Genomic DNA, 21172 nt, shown 5'->3' on the forward strand with positions numbered 1-21172 from the left:
TCATTTTAGCAGGAACGCAGCAGAGAGCAGTATGTTGCAACATTGTGAACATGGGAGCTGCCCTGTCTTTGTAAATATTAAGGTCTTCTGAAAAAAAGTTGCAAAAAAAAAAAAAGAAACAAACTGAAATTCTGTTCTTGTTCTGTTCTCTGTGACGGCTATAGTGGGTATCTGTGAGTATCTGTGAACTGGCTGCCATAAACCTACCCTGATCCATCACTATTATAAGTAGAAAAAGGAGATGAAGCAAGCCCTTGGGGAATGCAGCAGTTCATTATAGACTGCTAGCTGTGTCTTTTTTTTCTAATATTATTACTCTTTCCTTTTGTGTGCTGTTTTCCCAGGTCTCCTAGATCCCACAGATCTGGACTCTCAGCCAGGTGCTGCGTTTGGGTTCCCTTCTGCTGGGGCCAGCAGCTCCGAAATGTCCTTGACCACACATGCTGTGATGCTGGCTCTCCTTTGGGTGCTCCCGGCGTGTGTCCTGAGCAGGCTGCCCCTGGGCTGCAGGCCTCTGCTTCAGAACTGCAGAAGGGGACTGGAAAAGCAGCTGCCTCTGCTCCCCTTGCTTTTTTTTGGGAGGTCTCCCACCTTGCACTGGAAGTGGTAGATTTTCATTCTGGATCATGTTTCTTCACTTGCTCTCAGCTCTATGCCTCATCCCTTGACAAAAATGGAAGTGGTGGCTCAGCTGTTTTCCACCTTCAAGAAGAGGCACATTTCTGGCACAGCCTTTCTCTTAGCACCAGTCTCACGGGCACTCCGAATGTACAGTCCTCCTCTTCTGGGACAGGGCATAAATTGAAGAAGAGATGCATGAGCTTTCTTGAAGTTCCCAAACCAATTTCTTTTTTATTTCATCATTGCAAGAAGCACGTGGAAATCTATGGAAATGTCTTGTACGCTGTCCACAATAATAACAGCACACTTGCACCCTGTTGCCTGGAATTCCTCATAACTCTTTAACATCCCTTGAGATACAAATAATCCATGGAGTCTCTGGCACCTGAGCTCCAATCTAACCTGAAAGCTGTCCAATTGCACTGCCACAATACTGAACGCAGCCCCCTTGAGATACAGTTCATCTCTGTTGACTTCCAGCAGCGCTAGGCACCCTCCTTCTTTCCTCTGTAGACGCCCACCTCTCTGCTGGCACGTATGTACCATTCCTCCTTCTTGTGGCTGTGGCCACTCACTTCCTAAACACTTCCTTCACATCTGTCCCCTCCGCTTTCCACACATGCAGCCCATCCCAGCACCCTGCTGAATAGGGACACCTCACCTGCTTGCCAGCAACCACGGAGTTCTTGCATTAGTAGAGGAAAAGACAAGGTACAAACTAGTTTTAGTCTGCTGCAAGGAAAGACACATGAGAACTACTGTAATGTACAATCTGCCAGCAAAAAGAAGGTTAAAACCACCCATTAGAATGCCTTGCTTATCATCCAGTATTAGTGCAAACTGCTCTCCTTGCTTTTGTTTGAAAGGAAATGCTGAGATTACCCCCCTATTACCGACACCTACAAATATTTACTAAAATAATGTGTTTTCTTAAAGTTGTCACAGCTTAAATATTCCCATTACTTTGGATCTGGTTTGATTCTGCTTCAAGTACAGCCACTTCCTGCTGCTTCCTAGGCAGGAGTCCAGGTTGCTGATCTCCAATTATGCCGACTCCCAGAGGGCTCAATCCATCGCTGATGCCAGTCAACGCTGCAGCGCTGCATTTGATGGGATGCTGCCAGCTGAGAAAGAGCAGTGCCCAGGAAAAAGGAAACACACAGTGATCCTCATAACCTCGATCTTGGGCTCCTCATGGGATGCAGACCAAGAGCTCTGAAATCCTAGTCCAAAGAGCTGGCAACATAAAACACCTGGATTTGTTTAGACTGCTTCAGTATCTCCAGATGTCTCTCCTCCATGAATGATGGCCCACGTGTAGGTGCCACACTTTCCTTTCTTTCCGGTTCTTTAAAAACTGTGCTTTATTAGAGGGGCTTGAAGTGGCTTTTGCCCGGCAAATGCTGTATGAATCTAAATGACATGCCAGAAATGTCGTGCCAGTAGCTAACAACGAGTTTTAGAATAAGCACTCTCTGGCCAGTATGCAGCAAGTGTGGGCTTGTTCACCTAATCAGCTTTAGGTCTCCTCAGTGCTAAGGGGGTTGTATTGTCTTTTTGTCAAACAGCATTACACAAATGCTCCTTAGGGGCAGCTACTCAGAAATTGCATTTGTTCTCTCAGGGAGTATCCCCCCAAAAAAAGTAAGGAAGGTTTGTATAGCTGCTGCTCGTTCAGGATGCCTGATAGGTTGGGTTTTTTTACGTTCAGGCCCTATTTTCAGGTATTTCTTGACTTGCCAAGTTTCATCTCCCTGGACTAAAAGTTCCCTGTTTGAGAAGTATGCATTCTAAAACTGTTCAGCTGTTTTCCATACTTTGTTCTTAGCAAACACATTTTCTGTCCTAAAATAATAACTATTTAAGAACTACTTTTCTAAGGAGCTTTAATGTCTTTGCACTTAGAAGCAAAATTTGAAATTTGATCATCATAAACATACCTCATTCAGCTAAACTGGACAAATTTCTGAGCTGTGAGCAAAAACAAACTTAGCTCACACATAAGAAAATTGTTAGAAGTACAGCAGGGAAAATTCTCAGATGTGTCTCTTTTTTGGCTGATCTTTGAAAAATATTCCCTCTGCAAATGCATTCCCTGTATTGCAAATGCTAAGTGATCTGACAATAGCAAAAGGTAAGCATCTGCCACAGAGAATTCAAATTTCGTGATCTCGTTTGTCAAGTTACCAGAACAAGGATGATCCCACTTCCAGAGTGTGGAGACAGACTCATTGATATTTGAAAAGTACACAGGTACCACAGAGACAACCTGTAGAAATTTTGGAATATGAGTGCGTGGAGTTGAGGCAACTTTGTGAAGGAGGAAAAGACTGATAAAGAAAAGGGACTGTGAATAAATTAGGAAACAATCCTACAGGAAGACTAACATGCAATCAGGCAATCAAGAGCCTGATCAGACTTATGGATCAAGCTGGTAAAGTAAGCATTGCATGGGTAAGCTCAGCTCACACCTCCTAGCTTTTGAGCACTTCAGTTTGTGACCTTTGCAAAGATTCTGAAGGTTTCTACCCACTTGTCTTGGCTGCTTTCTGAGTTTTGGTACTCATCTTGGCAGTGATAGATTTTGCGCTATCTCCGTTCTTAAGTTTTTGATGACGGAATTCCATTTTCAGATTTAATGAATCAGGGAGAACAAGGAAATTAGAAGGCAGCATTTTGTCAATTTAACATCATCTTCAGATGAATGACAGTCATCTTAAGCCAGATTTTCATTTCACACACCGTGTGCATATCACTGTGATCAAGCTCCACAGTGGCTTATGCCAGTAAAAAATCATGCTCATACCACCATTGACTTTGGCCATGGGATGCCCAGGATACCTACATCAAGCTATTCCAGACTCTGCTGGACTGGAAGAGAGCGTGAAAACTGAATAATAAATAAACACAACTTTTTTACTACCTCATCAAATAACAAAAGAAAAAATAGTATCTTCTTCAGGCAAATGCTATAGGAAGAGAATTTGAGTCAGATTTTTCTCTAGAGAAGAGTCTTTTCTCTGTAGTTGTGATGTTGCATAGCTTCGGTCACATTCTCATTGAAATAACCAGAGATTCTGTTATCATATCAGTTCTCACACTCTCACAAAAGGCACATGTATATAAGTTTTGCAGTTTTGTAAATGCTTTGCTCCCCTCATCTGTTGTCACATTTTCACTGTTAAAGACTCAGGGTCATCTGGAACAAACTTATGGGTTTTTTAAATACTTGATTATGCAAAACACTATTACTTATGGTTAAGGCTTCACTGGGAAGAACAATAGTCTCAGTGCAATAAGCACCAGCAGGCAATGGATGGTCATTTCCCTCGCTGTTCCCTGAGGCCACGTTAATCAGTCCTTTACCTTGAGAAGGCATAACAATGGGACTCCCACTCTGCATAGTGTAGCACTGACAGATGATCCCAGAGAAGTACTGTTGACCCTCTATGGATGTCCCCAGAAGTCGTCTCTTTCTCTGATATCAGAGGTGTCCTTAGGGGTGTGTAGGACAGCTGGCTGCTCCACACATCAGGTGGTTTAAAAGTTGCTACAAGCAGCTGGATGCTGACAGCACAGTGTCTGTCATTTAGATGACCACAAGTAGGTACCTCCTTTGTAAGGCGGAACATCCTGCAGCAGGTATGGTCTCACAGAAAAGGTAACTGTGGAGGTTTAGATAATATCAGTTTCTATCAGTTTATGACCACCACTCCAATTCCCTGAATGTTCTCATTATTCACTTACTTACATCTGTGGCCCCAGACATTAAAGAAAGAGGATGCTGGGTAAGGGAAATTATAGCCAGATGCCAATGGGTAGTCAGAAGAATGCATCACATCCCAAGAACAGTGACAAAATATGAGCTATAGGAAGGACTAGAATGAAAACATTGAAAAACAAACAACAAAAACAGCTGTTAAGAGCAGCAGACAAAATATGCATAAATTGTATTGTGAGAATTTAATAGGAAAATCAGGGCAGAACAGAACACAGAAGGTGCCACAAGGCACACAAGCAAACTTTCTTGTTTCAACACCATAGCTCTTCTTTCTCACATGTGTGCAGTCCCGTTCAAATGTGCAGTCCCACAAGCATTTTAAGCTGCTCTCTCCTGCCAGCAAGAGAGTTGTTATTACAGCAGCCAGTGCTGTGCCGCCTTGATGAGCCCCCAGAGAAAGCCCTCTCACCTCTCACTCACTCACCAGCATGCCTGCCGATTCCCCACACACCTTACTACGTGCTCTGAATGACGATTACGTTTCAGTTAGTGCTTCAACCCCTTCTGGGTGTAACTTTAGCTCCCTTGAGCAAACACGCACCTGCTTTATACTGCGTCTGCAGAATGGAAGAAACAGGGCCTTGAGTACAGAGATCTTGTTAAAACACGCCATAGGCAGACCAGGAGATATTATCAAGCAATTGAACAAGGACCAATATACCTTCAGTCTTGAGATTCTGTTATCTCTGCTCTGCTGGATCTGCTTGATTCCAAGTTGCAAAGCGTTATCCTAAGGAGGATGACAGAAATGCCCATTGCTAATTAATGTTATTATGTTATTACTCTTGGTACTTAACAGCCCAAGACATTTTAGATGATAATTGAGATCAGGTAACAGGGTTATTTCTTTTATCCCTGGACTGTATGTAAGTGTATGTGTATATATATATATTAAAATAGCTATACAAATACATTAGGATAGAGATCATTCAGTATACAGGGTTTTCCTTAACACCTCTCAAACCCATTTACTATTCAGGTTTGCTGTTACACAAAGTAGTAAGCTGACCAATAAACAATTGCCCTTATAGATAAAGTGAACATTAAGGCTTTAATCAACAATGCTGTCAAAGTATTTAGAAGAAATTTGTTTATCATACATAGCAAAGATGGGTTTCTTGAGACCTCCAATGAAAGCTGATATAGCCATTATCTGATTACTGTAACATACACTCAATCACTAATACAAAAGACCTCTTTAGTGATCTCTCTTTTATGGCCACAGCCATCCTAGGAGGAATCCAGGAGGTGGGAAGGGGAAAGTATTGCTTCTTGCTTTTGTTGATGCCAGTTCTAATGGGGTTGTGACACCGAAGAATGCTAATTTGAGACTGATGTTTATTTCTCAGCCCTGATATCAAAGTATGGGTCAGCCTTATCCACTTACTTTGATGTCCTTAGGGCAAAATCTTGCTATTTGAGATTAATCCAGAGGCTGTGTCAGTATTCTGCAGTCCCAGGAATTGCCAGTTCGCATATTAAAATAGAACCATAGAATCATAGAATAGTTTGGGTTGGAAAGGACCTTAAAGATCATGTAGTTCCAATTCCCCTGCCATGGGCAGGGACACCTCCCATTATATCAGGCTGCCCGAGGCCCTACCCAACCTGGCCTTGAACACCTTCAGAGATGGGCAGCCACAGTTTCCCTGGGCAACCTGTGCCAGTGCCTCACCACTCTCATAGCAAAGAATTTCTTCCTTTTGTCTAGTCTAAATCTGCGCCTCTCCAGTTTATACCAATTGCCCCTCATCCTATCACTACAAGCGTTCATAAACAGTCCCTCTCCAGCTTTCTTGTAGCCCCTTCAGGTACTGGAAGGTTGCTAGAAGGTCTCCTCGGAGCCTTCTCGTCTCCAGGCTGAACAAGCCCATTTCTCTAATCCTGTCCTCGTATGGAAGATGATCCAGCCCTCTGATCATCTTTGTAGTGTGAATCCACTCTCTCTATCACAGCTGTGCTGAACCAAGTCCTGTTACGAGTAAGGAGCTGTTCCATACCATCTGCCTGGAAATGATGATCCTGTTCTCCAGTAGCAAAAACATGGAGAAAGTGAAGACACATAACGGGTCTGGTAATTATTTCTTAGGTTTGTTACAGCAAACTGCACTCTGTTGTTATTTTGCTGCTGGCTTCTGATAACAATTTGCTCTCAGTTTTTAAAGAATAGACCCCAAAAGAAATTTACAGGCATCTGGCTCAATCAAAATGGAAAAAGTCATAATAAGGAAACTGTCTTTCAGAAAGAGTGAGGGCTGCGTTCTCTGAATGTAGATTTTTTTAATGACTTTGGATTTTGCAGATTATAGTCATTATGCAGCTATTTATGAGGAAGTATTATTGTTGTCTTCGTCAACAAAAAAAGCCTTGAGAACACTGTCACCCAGGATTAGTATTACCACAAAATAAATGTTCTCTCAATATTTTTGTGAATGTTTTCACAGGATCACTAGAGAACCTGAACCCCACTATTACTGCAAATTAAAAATTATTTAATAGTGCTGCCTGTGAAAAGGGTGCTGTTTTTATAGTTGGCAGAGACCTCAGACACCAATCACTTTGTTTAACAATACGTTATTTTCTTTTGGTACTTCTAGACAAATCACAGGTGTTGTGATTCTTTAAATGTCTGTGTTATTGTAAAAGCACTAGTATGAGTGACTAAATAGCCACCTAAAATAGGTATTGTTTTTGCATCTTTAAAAGCAAGGAACCGAGAACAACAAATATATGTTTACCTCAAAAATATGCATGTCTTCATTTACCATTCAATTTATCCCACAAGTTTTAGAGCTTTGTATCTCTTTGGAGAGAGTTCCTACTGTGTAACATTTAAGTTTCGTGTAAACTCTAGGTTAAGTAGTACATTAGTCTTGTTCTGAATCAGAAATTAAAGGTACCGTTGGGAACGCTTCTAAATATTTTGACTTTAATGACTGGAGCTTTTTAGCCTTTCTCTTTGTTAAAGTCAGTCTCAGAATTGGCTTTTTGTTCCTCCCTCCATCATTCCTTCTCTTGTCTGGAGAATCAGCTGCTAAAACCCACCACTGACAAATCTGTTGCAGACTGTGGACAACAGAGAAAGTTCAATGAAACAGGAACACTCAAGCTTCCCATTCATGCCATGCTGTGACCCTAAAATAATGGAGTCGCAGCAGACCTGAAGAGTGCATAAAAGAAATGGACCTTTAAGGAATGTATGTTTTCACACACTGACAGTGGTACTAAGCTCCCGCATCTTCCTACCATACAAACTGGTTCATTGTGTTTAATTCTATCTACATTCCTGTGGTTCACTTCCTGCTGCAGCCATGATAAATGTCCTTTTATATTTAGGGATTTTAGGGTTACTCATCTTTCATTTCTATTGTTATCAAATCTGTATTTCAAATATCTTTCTGCATCCTGCTCATTCCAGTGTGATATATGAGTCTACAGATAATATATGCACCCCATGCTTAAATACACCCATCCTAAGCTTTCAGAACTGAGTTTGCTGTTCCCTTTGCTGATATTTTTCCTTGCTTACTGCACCCCACAGCAATAACTTCAGCATGATTTTTTCATCTGACCTTCCTCTGCATTTGATACGACTCAACAAACCCATTCATTTTTCCTAACAAAACACTGGAAGTTTCCGAATGATGTTTGCTTCCCAGGGTAGGCTTCAGAATGACTACATGCATAAACATATGTACATTTACATATATACAATGGCCGTTTGCTTGTGCAATGATCCTGGGGGACACCAAACCTGAGCTGCCAATAATATAATCTGCTTTGGAGTACAGGTCACAGGCAGGTTTGAATGGCCTCTTAAAGATTCTTATCCATCTCCCTTGACTCAGATTTATATGCTAAAAGGACAAGTCAGGTGAGATGAGTCCAACCCATAGTGCCCAAATGATCCATTTGCAATGAGAATGATGCATCCAATGCTGTAGGAGACAGTGTGCAAAGAAGTGAGAGGCTCCTGAAGCACAATCCAAGACTGATCCAGAGAAGAGCCGAAACTCAAATACTTATCAGATTTACAGCAGACTTAAATTAAGAAGCAATACGATTATCAAGGATGAGAAGCAACGGAAAGGGGAAGACTGGAAAAGATACGAGTAGCAGTAGTAGTCATTTGTTGACAGCAACTATGCTCACTGCAGTAAATGTGAATCAAAGCAGTTTTAGTTATTATTGGGTATAGTTTACGTATGATCTTTTAAACTATAAATAAAAGCATCTCTCCTTAATTACCAATCAAGCTAGGTACCTTTGGCAAGGTATTTTCCTCAAGCATTGCAGTAAAAAATGGATTTTGAAGAAGGATTTAAAAGGCACATGCAGATGGGATGCATTAGAGATCCTTACGGAAAGAGAGAATATGAGTATTGCCATGGGAGGGAAAGGTGGACATCATTTGACTCACTGGTCTTCCTTCATCCTAGCAGACATGTAAGATCACTTTGTCACTGTGGAACAGTCTGCTTGAGCTGTAAGCAAGATCAACCGTACTGTCTGTCCCCAGGTATCTCTACTATGCAACTCTTATTTTCTTCCCCAGTAAAACACCTGCTATCATTTCTTTCACAGTAAATCTTGCAACCAAGATGAAGAATTAAGTTAATAGTAACATACAACTATCACAATTACTCTAGCCCATACTGTACGCCAGCTCTTCAGAGAATTTCACAACCCATTCACGTACAATCACAGTGTGTTCTTCATTGGCCCTGATATGTTCCTTACTTGCAATATTTCTTAGGGAGAAAGAGAGCAAAAGAGAGAACAGCCATAAATATATGCTGGTCATAGAAAGTAGTCAGGTCCCAGAAAAAATACTCCAAAGAATTATTTTTTTCCATTTTAACCGTTTCCTCTGGTTCAATTGAATTTTCTTTGCTTACTGTTTATTTTCTCTGTACTCTTTAGGTTTTCACAATTCATTAATATATCATTCAACAAACTGAGAGTTTTCAGGATCACATTTTGAACATTTGTTTCTCCTTGCTATGTTTCCACTTATTGAATTAAAAAAAAAAAAATATACTTTAAATTTCACATTTATTGTTGTAGTCATGAAATGTCTCTTTCCTCTAAGTAACTTAAATTCCTGGATGTTTCCTCCCTATTATGTGATTCTATTTGATTATACATTATGCCAATAATGTAATTAAAAAGCAAAATATCAGAGTTACTCCAGAGTGAGAAGTTGTCCTAGAGCTTTAGGTCACCCTGACTGGGGGTGCTGGAGAAGTCAATGATGTAATTAAGAAAGTTTTACAGTCTTCATGGAAGTCCTAAGCTTATCCTCCCCAGACTTGTGCCTTTTTAATTTCCATACGACTCCAAGCCCCGTACCTGCCAATACCTGCCATAGGGAAAACGGGACCCTCACAGTTGGCTTCTGCCATGCTTCTGGCAATCTCTCTCAGCTGGATACAGGATACTGAGATGGCTTTAATTTATTCTTTCCTTTTTATCTGGTGTAAAGGAGCAAAAGGGCTGAAACTCTCACCTTTTCTCTCTTCGTTAAGGATAATGTATTCAGATCTCTCTGAACAGATGTGCCCAGTACTGTATATGTGTTGTACTAGGGAAAGAGTGTTACTTCTTGCATTGCTGGAAATTATAAACACATTTAAGTCAAAGGAACCAAGTTTCTAACATCTCTTGCAGTCCCTGTCTTGAAAGAGGAATTGCTATAAGAGGTACTATTGAAGTCTGCCCAACAAGGGATTTCTGGAGACCTTTTTTGTACACTGGGTGCATATTTTAGAAGGTTTTTTGAGTCTTTGAATACATTGGGATCTGCATGTACACATATGTCTCTAATATCATTTAATTCCTCCAGTGCTTTTTACCTAGAAGGATTTATCTCGTAGGCTCTGAAATAGACCTAGCAAGCGGGGAAGTGTGCTGGCTCAATAATAGTGATAAAAGTCATACATCATAATGCTTCCACTTCATTAGGAAGCTAGCTGTCTCCTGGTTGTGGCTGGTTATGACCCAGGAAAAAGTGGATACATGGCTTGATACAGCATAAGCTATATATTCATGATCATATGCTGTTTATATCTCAAAAGAACAGTTCTCTTGGTTCTAGTTCTACATTGTTTGATTTGGGGTAGGAGGAAAGGGGACAGATGATTCAGTTCCTATAATTTGTAAAAAGCATCAACAATTTTAACCTGCATTTTCTTTCAAACATATTCTCATCTCAGTTAAAGCTGCTTTTTTTATGTTTTCCTCCCCTGACTGTGACCATCCTTTAAAACACTTGAGATGAAGTCAGGTAGATCAAATAGAATACAGAATAATAATAGAATCTGCGTAACAGAGTTATCATACATCAGTGAGGGGAATGGATTACCTCCCCATTTAACCAAAACTCATTTTTGTCCTCAACTGCCATACACACATGACAGACTAAGGCATACTAACCATAGCAGATAATTAGACAGACAAAGCTTTTGCTTTAGGTAATTGTGTGTTAGTAGGAAAGTCCAGTGTGTCAGCTGCTCTAACTGAATCCCTCTGGAATCATTTCAGTGAAGCAAGGTTACAAGTGCTGTGTTTCACCTGAAGTTCTGGGTTGAGAGACGTATTTTGTCAAGACATTGAAGCTCTTCCTAAAAGCTCTACTACTTTTTCCACACATAGAAGTTGCATCAGTGTTCAGTCATATTGCTCAGGAAGAAAACAATACATCTAGCTAATCCCATGTATTCACTTTGCATTATACCTTGCTTCCCATTTATTATAAACTTTTCTCCCTCTGCAATAAATTGATCCTTCGTATTTTTTTTTTCCTTTTCCGTTTTCCTGATTCCAAACATCTCACTAAGCCTGATTTGCTGTTTCTGCTGGACCACCTAAACTGTGCCGTGTGCATTATACCTCAGGGTAGATCATTAATTCCTACTACTTTGATTTAGCTGCAGTCTCAGTCAGATTCCTGCGTTATTTTATTTCCCTTGATTTTTTTCTGCCAGTTTGAAACTCAGCTTTGGTTCTGCCTCCTTAAACATTAGAAGAAAGGATATTTCTTTTACTTTGACCTCATTTTCTCACCTGACAACACCTGGCTTTTTTACTGATGTCTCCCCAAATAATGTTTTTTTTCCATTAGTACTAAGGATAGCATTCCCGTGTTTCAGCAAAAGCAGCTGTTTGTGTTCCTATCATTTTCGAAGCCATCCTATGCATCTGCCTGTGCAATTCTGAGTTCAGTGCCAAAACAATTTGGGAATTTGTATTAGAACTAGAAAGTTTTTTACTATCTCGATAGCTTAGCTGTATTTGCTGTCACAGTATTAATATGGGCCAGGCAATTCTGCATTCCTCGGTACATTTCTGTTTTCTCTCTTGTGCTATGGATCACTGTTGGCCACTGGTTTCTAATCAAGTATGTTCACAAGCAACGATACATTCGTCACATAGCTGGTAAAATATATGTTATTATGCAAAAATTCAGATCTTTAACTTCCAGGCTAAACCTACAGTTCAACCATTTTCATATTTCATTCAATACTAACTTCCTTCACATTTTACTCACTTAGTCCATTCACATTTGTACTCTCCTCAGCGTCATGCCCAATACTCAACAATATTAGCAGTCCTTTCAGCAAAGTTAGGGTCATGTATCTTTCTTTCATCGAATACTGCCACTGAAGCTTAATTGTTAATGCTCTTCAGCTTAGATGGTCCACAATTGCTTGTCTCAGTAGTTTTAGCTCAGTATAATGCTCAACAACCCACCACATCCACTGCAGATTCATCAAAAACAGCATCTGATTTAACAAAAGCGGAAGCTGGCCTGGCAGCCCTGGAGATCAAAGTACACTAATGTATTTACAGGAGCTGAACATGAACCATACAGTCTTCTACCATATTTAACTGTGTAATGCGTATCACTTTTTATTCTGGGAAGCCACCTTTACAGGTCAGTCCTTCAGTTCCAGTATCCATTTAGTCCTGAGTCCAGAAAGCAGACGGCATGCTAGCTATGATCACAATTTTGTTTCATTTTGTATATATCTATTAGTCTTTGACTGTTATCAAGGCACCCAAACCACAGCAAATTGTTTCAATGTTCAGTTAGTACTAAATGAAGCCACAACAATAGTGATCTCTTCCATCTCCACAACCAGCATCTATTTTTTAAAGAATATATAAATCAGAATTATTTTTTCTAATAAAAAGCCATGACTGTGTCTACTATCCAGCAGGCGTGACTTAGGAGCTCATTTTCAAAGAAGCTTTGCAACTCCCAGCACTATGGGCTGTAGAGATTTGTGCCTGGGAAGATTTTGCTCTCCTTTAAGTATTTGCCTTCTGAGTACGGCTTCAGTGCATAGACAGCACAGACTGTGATAAGGAACCAGAGATGAAATTATGAAGCCAAGAGCGTTTAGTAGAAAAGCAGATGTCTCAACTTGCCATTTGGTCTAACCAAAGTCAAAGAGGAGCAGTTCAAAAGCTTGATTACAGACAATTTTAAGGGAAAAAGGTAGAGGACAATAAAATGCCATTTAGTTGTTTTGATTGGGCAAGACTGCATTTTCCAGAGCAGGCAATAGGCAGGTTATCATGGATGTCATTACCAGCAGAGCAGGAGCTATCAGTTTGTTGTGCATTTGGTTCTGACAGATGGGGTAACACCATCCTCTGGCCTGTAGGATACTTCTCCTGTTCTGCCTCCCTTTCTGTCCCTGACACTCCTTCCTCAGTGTGCTCAGTCATGCCCTGATTGTCAGCACCCATAGCCTCAGCAGAACACGCATTCTGGCTCACGGCAGAACGTCCCCTGTATTATCTTTGGCTTTGCATTAGTGTAATGCACTAAGAGCTTTTATTTTATTTATTTTGCCTGGATAGTGGGTGTGGATTAACGGTACATAATACTGCTTTACTTCAAGGCTGTTGTGTGTTCTCTTGCTCTACAATCCAGCCACCGGCTGGAATTTCCCAAAGGTCTTGCACCCCCTGCAGCTGGGACTAGATTTTCAGAAGATTTCTGCTTCCACATAAGCACCTAAATAAATGTCAAGGAGCCCTGCATGTTGAGCACTGTGTGGAATGACGCTATGAGATTGGCTCTTGAAAATTGAGCCCTGTGAAGTGGGGATTGTGCTATTTACTATTTGTGATGCTTTTTCAGATGAGACTTAAAATTGTCCCCAGTATTTTCAGTCATCAAAGATCATAAAGGGCTATGTGCCACATAAATAATTGCATCTCTGCCTGCCCTAGCCTCTCTGCAGCTCCTTGTACAGAAGATAACTTTTTTCCTAGCAGAGACCGGGCCCTCTCATCTGAGACGCTGAATCCCTGCAGTTCATAAATGGCTCAGCAGAGGTAGTGGGGAAGGCTGGATCCATAATACAGCTGACAAAGGGGCCTGAAGTGGTGGCTCCATTTCCACAGCTGATGCTTTTCTTTGGGATCCATGCTAGCGAAGGATGCTGGTTTTACGTAGGTTATTATTTATGCCATTATGTCACTTTTATTGTTAAAACAGATTCAAATATATTAGTCTTTCTAAGACTTGAACCAATTCCTGAATTAGTACATTAATTCTTAAGTAGCCTACATTCAAAGTTTTTACAGTATTGCCTGCTTTATAGTTTGGTAGGAAGGATTTCATGATGTAAGGAATGATTAATTTTACATATAATAGTGATACTTCATTGCTTTTAAAACTTTTCACACTATCTCACTTCTTGTAGCCATTTCTAAGTCATGTTTTTTTCTGCCAAGATGACATGTTCAAAGAGCTTTGGCAAAGCTTGAACGAAAAACTTCTATGAAAACTATGATGTTGAGTAGCACTTCCCAAATGTGAGAGAGAGACAGCAGAGTGTTTCAGCGCTCATTTAATTATGGAATAATTCCTGCAAACTGTGACAGTAATTAATGAGCAAGTAACATGCAGTATTTAGAAGTGAACAGCAGTCAGCAAACACAATGCATTGTTTTATGACTGTACAACAAGAAACAGTCCTGTACCCATTTATTGATTATGGGTATTCCCCTAGTTAATGATGTGTCTTGTGCTTATATCATCCAGTACTAATCTGAAATATGACTGTGTTAAAAAAATAATATTATTTTCCTTGCATGCCTTCACAGGAGAGAGAAGCAAGTTTCTGTAAGAGTTTGCTTGGGTTGAGAAGCCAGCTGTGATTAATTTACAGAAGACAGTTGCAGGACCACATTGGTCCAGAGAAATTAAGACCTCGCTGCCCATCAGCAAGAATGCATGATATAACTGGAGGGCTCAGGGGTGCTCTCCTCATACCTGTTCCCTGGGGGGTAAGAGGCATTGCACTCTTTCTCCGGCCTTATGATGTACCCTTTAGGCTTTGTGAAGCAGTTCATACACAGCCCTGAGAACAGGATGAGTGCAACATGGTTCCTTAACGTTGTGAGGAAGGTCCCCCCAGCTTCTCTACACATCTCTGATCTGGCGCTGAATAAACGTTTTTTCAATTTGTGCATGATCAATGAATCTTTCTGCTAGCTTGTCCAATCAGCCCCACCAGCCAAAATCTACTGGCATCACTGACCACTAAGACCTGTCTTAGTACATCTCCTTCGGCTCCTCCTGATTGTAGATCACCAGGGAAGACCCTCAGGAAACGGACTGTTTCTTCCACTGTATTCTTCCACTACAGCTCTTAGATCAGGAGGAAAACAATGTCAATTGTCAAGTCCATGAAAGAGCATATTTCGTCTTAAAAAAAAAACACAAAAAAAACTAGATGGTGGTGAAAAATAAAAAGAACAGAGATGTGACCATCAGAGGCCAGCCAAATCTGGACAACTGGACAAGAAAAAGTAGCAATTTAACTTCTAAATGGAAGAAAGCCAACTGTTTCGCACCAAAATACAAGGAAATCTGAGAATATTTTTACACGAAGTGTCACTATGCTTTAAAACTCAAGGTTGTTTAAGCACGTAGATCCCAAAGTGAATCCGGTTATTGAAACACATTAAGACAGGTGGTTTTCTGTTAACTACTGGCAAAAGGATAAAAAAGTTAACTGAGAAAAGAAAGCCTTTTGTAAGGAAACGTACACTTACTACCTAGGGCGTCTACCCATTCACTAGAGAATGTTTATGTTCAAACTGAAAAAATTGAGAAACACTGCTAGGACAGTGGGTCTATTCACCCCAGAAAGGAATGCCGAGATCTTTAAATGCACTAAATATTCTTAATGCTTACTTTTTTAAATCTTTAAGTGCTTATAAAGATCATGAGAAAAACTTTTGGGTCCTGACTTCTGTGATTTGTCTTAGAAACCCTGTTTCCCAAATGAAAAGTATCCAGAATTTGGCTAGCAGTAGTGAGGACTTCAGCTTATCTGACTGCTCTAGGGTAGGTAGTATATGCTTCCTAACTGTCATCCGTAACATTCTGAGCCTGTTGCCCTGTGAAGAATGAAATCTTACTGTAAAAATAATTTAAGACCTGAATGACATACTCTCGAAGAAGGTGCTCAAGTCACAGCAGTCTTCCAGACAATAAGTTTTCTTCCTGAAGGCACCTGTGCTTCGGTCTTTCTTCATGGCTACAGCCCAGCAGCCTTAAAATCAGACAGCTAGTACTTGGCACCCAGTTCTACGCTGAAGATGGTCCAGTTTTCAGATACAAAGGAAGCACAGCAGTTCTACAGAAGTCAAAGATGAGGGTGCCTGCCACTCCGGATATCAGTGTGTTTTCATGTGTTTGAATTTGCAGTTAGTTGGACAATTTAAGAAACATTACCCATCACCATTCAAAGAAAAACCATGTGATTCATGCAGTATTGCCAAAATACTGGCAAGAAGACCAACTTGTAACAAATTCAAACTCCCATGTGTGTGCTGGGTTCTTTTTTCCTTAGATATATTAACAGTCTTGGCAGGTGGTGTCAACCCGAACCCCAAAGAAGGCTCATCTTTCCTCAAATCCCTTCTTATCTTAAATACGGAGGTATCAAATATGAATTATGGACAGGCTGAGATTGATCTGTCACGGGGGCATTACAATTTTATTGCTTACTTCAGGGAAAAAAAGAAAAAGGAGTTACTTTTACAGATGCCTGTAAACTGCTTTTATTTAGCCAAAGAAAAAGAAAAAAGACAAATGTTGAATGTATGGGAAAACAGCCATGGGATTACATTCCTTTTTCCTCACTTTCTTATGGAAAAGAGAGTGTTAAACTGCCATCCACTAAAAGTGGGGATTTTATGCTGAGGTCTCCAAGTCAGTGAATTTACATTTCGTAAGAACACCCTGAGGGGCTTTCAGCTACTTTGCTTAAAAGGTAGACAGATACATTTACAGCAGCGCATGCAGAACTCCATGTGCTAACATGGCCACATAGCTGCAGATTTGCTTTCTGGCACATGTGTGTTAGGGGTGACTTAGTTTTAAACAGGTAATGCATAAGGACACTTTTATGTGTTGGCTGGGAATACAGTTCAGTAAAGAATGTGACTGTAATTACCAGTAACGAGGGTATAAATTTCTGATCCCTGCTTTGTTGGCTGAATTTTGCTAGTGTTTCCAAGCATTTACATTTCACAATTGCCTTATTTATAGCCTGAAATTTGGTACACTAGTTTTTCATGCATGTGAAATGCTTTTTATTGCATGTGGTAGGAAACTACTGCTTCACAAACTAGCCTTCTATAAAAATATTATAACCAATTTAGTTTAAAATATTTTAATGATGTAATAATAGATTATTAGAGATTTTTAGTTTGAACACATTAATCATATAGGTCATCTCTTCCTTATTTTGAATAAATAAAGACCTTGCTTTATCGTGTTCAAATTTGTACAGTTGCTGCAGGGAAATAATTTGTAAATAAAACAAATTCGCTCCTACATTATCCCCCTAAACTGGGTTATATCAGCTACACGGAGTTACAATAGGAAATCTGGCACATTAGTTCGCCCACAGCTTCAACCACCCAATGTGCAAGACAGCAGTTTTTCATTTCCATTCCAAAGCCATTCAAGCAACTTGTCTGTGCAAATCATTCCATCCACTTCATCATGCGGGTTGAGCTAACAGACTTTGGGGCGAGGCTGTCATTCACAGTGGGACATTTGGAAATGTGCTTTTCTTGGATGGTTGATTTTCCAAGACTAGACACTTGAAAGGTATGCATGTGGCTAGGCTTGGACATCTGGACACACAATCACGATCTCCTACAATTACTGAAATCGTTAACTAATACCTGAATATTATATGGTTCCCCAGCACACGGGAAAGTATCTGGGACAAAACTCGTCCTAATTCTCTGGTTTTTGTCAGCATCCATCATACTTGCATCACAGTCTGGGACTAGGCTGTGCAATTACTGCAGTAGTAATACATCCCAAAACTGCTCCCTTCTGCAGACAGAACAATGCCTGTCTTCAAAAATATTTTATATCATTTTAAGAATAGCTCAAGTTGACTGAAGTCAATGTTTTAAGGCATTACCTTGCCTCACTAGTCAAGTCCTAAAACAAATAATCAAATTAATATGTACCTTTGGTGTTGACTTGGCTTTCCTCAGTGATGAATCCTGCCCTTTGTTGACTCCTGTTTTCTAAGCCAGAAGATAAAATTTCCAGGCCTTATTTTGATTTTAGACCCCTACTTGAGCAAAGTTGCATCAGATTTATGTACATATGAAGGAGATCAGACTTAGCCTCTTCATTTTTTTAATTTGAAAACAACTTCAATGGAAATGTCTAAAGGTAAGGTTTTGATTCTGCATTTAAGTGGTTTATCATGAAGATGTCAGTGATACCTGACTCTCTTGGAAATACTTCTTGCAGAATTAGTTGTGGTTGGCCTTGATGGGTCCTAAGGGAGAAAGGAGAAGAAAAAGCAGAGCAGTCTATTACAACAGTAGAGCCCAAGAAGAGCCTGCTCATCTTTTCCCACCTGCTTTAAAGAACAAACAACATGAAATCAGGTGAGGAGGAAGTAGACCAGAGTCCTAATCTGCTCCACTTTGATACATAATGGTGTGAGAGTACAAGAGGGTGATTCATTGCTAATTATAATATTATTTTCCTTAACAATACTTTACTTAATAATATTATACTATGAAACGCAAACATAGCAGCAGCCAGAATCTGTCATTGACTTCAACCCTCTCTTTCCTGTCTTAAAAGTGAAGCTAAATTTTGGCTTTTACTACAAACATCACAACAGCAGTTACTCTTCATAGAAGAGCCTGCACCATCTTCAAACTGTGGAGAAGAGCACGTGAGCACAAGTGAAGAGTCTTCTTGGTGGGCATGTTTTCGCTCTCTGCTCACCCAAACACATAAAACTTTCACCCTGCCCACTAGTAAGGTCTGCATATAAACTGCACGACTAGATCTAGCATCTATTGGACTACAGCCTGTTTCATTTTGGTTGTACCTTATGGACAGGTAAAAGGATGTACTTGAGAAGTAATGTCAGGAACATAATTTTGTTTCAGAGACAGTAGGGAGAGCCCAGTTTCAGAGCTGACTTTCATTCCAGTGTCAAATGGAAATGTTCTTAAAAGTGAAAAAGCTAAGACAGGCATTTGAACATATTCAGCACAGGACTGCTAATAGCCAGGTGGTCAGCTTGCTTGCTTATAAGTGGAAAAGCTGAGTTTAAATTCATTTTCCTGCCTTTATCCCTACTGGGACTTTGGCCTCTGTCCTCTACCATGGATACTAGAAATCTAACCACCGCCCTGCAGAGTAACTCTTTGGACTGGGGAATGGTGAACCATTCACACATTGAAACACTTCTGACAAGGCTGAGAGAAAGTGGAAGAGGCAGGCAATAGGCAGACATGCAGTATAAATCACGTCTGCACCCAGGCTGGACAGTATACGGGATCACCTAGGTGGTCACACTCTTTCCCACGTAGTCATTCTCTATTACCTTTCTTTACTAAAACTTCCAGCCTAACCATGAGAAATTCTCCCTGAGAAATTTTCATTGAAACCAATGTACTTCCATGAAACATTTTGTATTTTTTTAAAATGCTATATTTTGACAGAAGAATGTTTTCTGGAAGGTTTTCTGTTTGTTTTTATTCGCCCCTCCCCTCCAAACAATTGTCATGACAAGCTCTAATGGATGCTAGGGATGTTTTTGACAATCCAGATAATAGAGAGAAACATCAGCTCAAAAGCAATATCAAATCTTAGGGCCCAGTTCTGGAAGAGCCCTTTGCTTATATTGACACTGTGACCGCCAGCCTCAGCACAACACCTCAGACCATTACTCTGTCATTCTTACTATGTAGTCATAGAGAGTTTGGGTCAAAACATGCCACCCTTCTATGCCATCACAGTATCTTTAAAAGCCAAAACCTCCTTCTCAAAATATTTCACCCAAGACATAATGTAAAATTGCTATAAAGAAGAGAGAGATAATGTTCCTGACTGGATGGACTACCCTGAGATACCACATTATATCGATAATAGATTCCCATGGTACCAGCAGCTGTGTTCCCCCAAAACCTAAGCCACAGGTCTGAGGAAGTTTAGAAGGGACGACCTTTCATGCAGTAAAGAACTTTTCAATGCAATAGCAGAAACAGAAATCCTTTGTTTTCCTCAAATCTCAAGACGATAGCTTTTCATCCTATGTTCAATCAGGGCACAGCAGAAATATTTAAAAGGAGAGAAGAAAGGCTTTGTTTTTACACAGCCCTAAAGCTGCTTCTCCCTCCTTCTCCTCCCCTGTACTTCTGACAGACTCCTAGACTACATAACATCAAGCAACCTTTATTAGACTTGGATTCACCATGATTTTATAGGCAGGTGTCTCCATTTAGAAAAATCTGCTATGTGCAACTCGTACATTTAAGTGGACATTATCTATTGAAAAGCCAAATTGTCTTACGCTTGATTTCCATGTGGTTTACGCCAGCAAAGTGTGATCAAAGTGTAATTGCAACATTCTGAGCAGTTTTTTAAAGGGGCAGAAAGAGCTGTATATAGGCTTCCCTGGATTTCAAGTTGACTTTTGATTAGCTTTTTGTGTAGGTATTCCAGGTGCTGCCATTAGCTAGACATTCTGATTCTTGTTTCCTAATTATACAGTCCACAATTACTATCACCTTCCATTTCATTTTTGACATGACATGATCTATTTGCAGATATATTTTGGGTACTCCAGAAACTAGAGCTCCAGCTAGGTATGATGCGACACAAATTGTGTGTTACAAATTATACGTTCAGGTCTCAGGAGCACAGCTTCATTCATCAGCCTCCCAGGGGGGCTGGGAAGCGTAACTGCGAAAGCCACTTACCTGCTCGGTGAGAAAAAGGTACTGAGGCAGCTGGCTCTCTTCTGGAACCAAACACAGGTGGAAAGAGGCAGCCCATGACTTGATGGGATGGCTGCTGGTGGAGAAGGATGACACAGGGGACTCCTTGAAAAGGCCCTTTAGCTGGAAAAATAAAAATAAAAAGCCATTTCTCCGAATTTCAGTGTTGAGCCGAGTAACAGAAAGCAACCAGGACCCTCATGAATCTTTCTGGCTGTGGTGGTGGCAGGCTGGGACTGGAGACTACGCAGGCAGTAGTGTGGCTGCCTTGTCTACCTAGGGTTCCAGTGTGAGCCAGAGCGCGAAGACTTGCAGTGCCATTTCTAGACAGACAGCAAAGTACTTCCTTCCTCAGGAATCCTGACCAAACCAAGCAATATGCTCAAATCTCAGGGAATTTTACTTGTTATTTTGGCCTCTTAATAGTATTAGTTCTTGAGGGAAAATGCTGCTATTGCTTAT

General features: G+C 40.4%; 1 long non-coding RNA gene across 1 annotated transcript; it reads right to left on the bottom strand.

The window, feature by feature from the left end:
* Nucleotides 1–4512: 4512 nt before the first annotated feature.
* Nucleotides 4513–20828, bottom strand: LOC128852099 (uncharacterized). The gene is made up of 4 exons (XR_008449723.1): nucleotides 20693–20828; nucleotides 18191–18246; nucleotides 5064–5132; nucleotides 4513–4959 (listed from the first exon to the last, which is right to left on the bottom strand). It is a non-coding gene; the product is annotated as an uncharacterized LOC128852099 (long non-coding RNA).
* Nucleotides 20829–21172: the final 344 nt, after the last annotated feature.

The sequence above is a fragment of the Cuculus canorus genome, chromosome 4 (assembly GCF_017976375.1).
Source record: "Cuculus canorus isolate bCucCan1 chromosome 4, bCucCan1.pri, whole genome shotgun sequence".
NCBI lineage: Eukaryota > Metazoa > Chordata > Aves > Cuculiformes > Cuculidae > Cuculus > Cuculus canorus.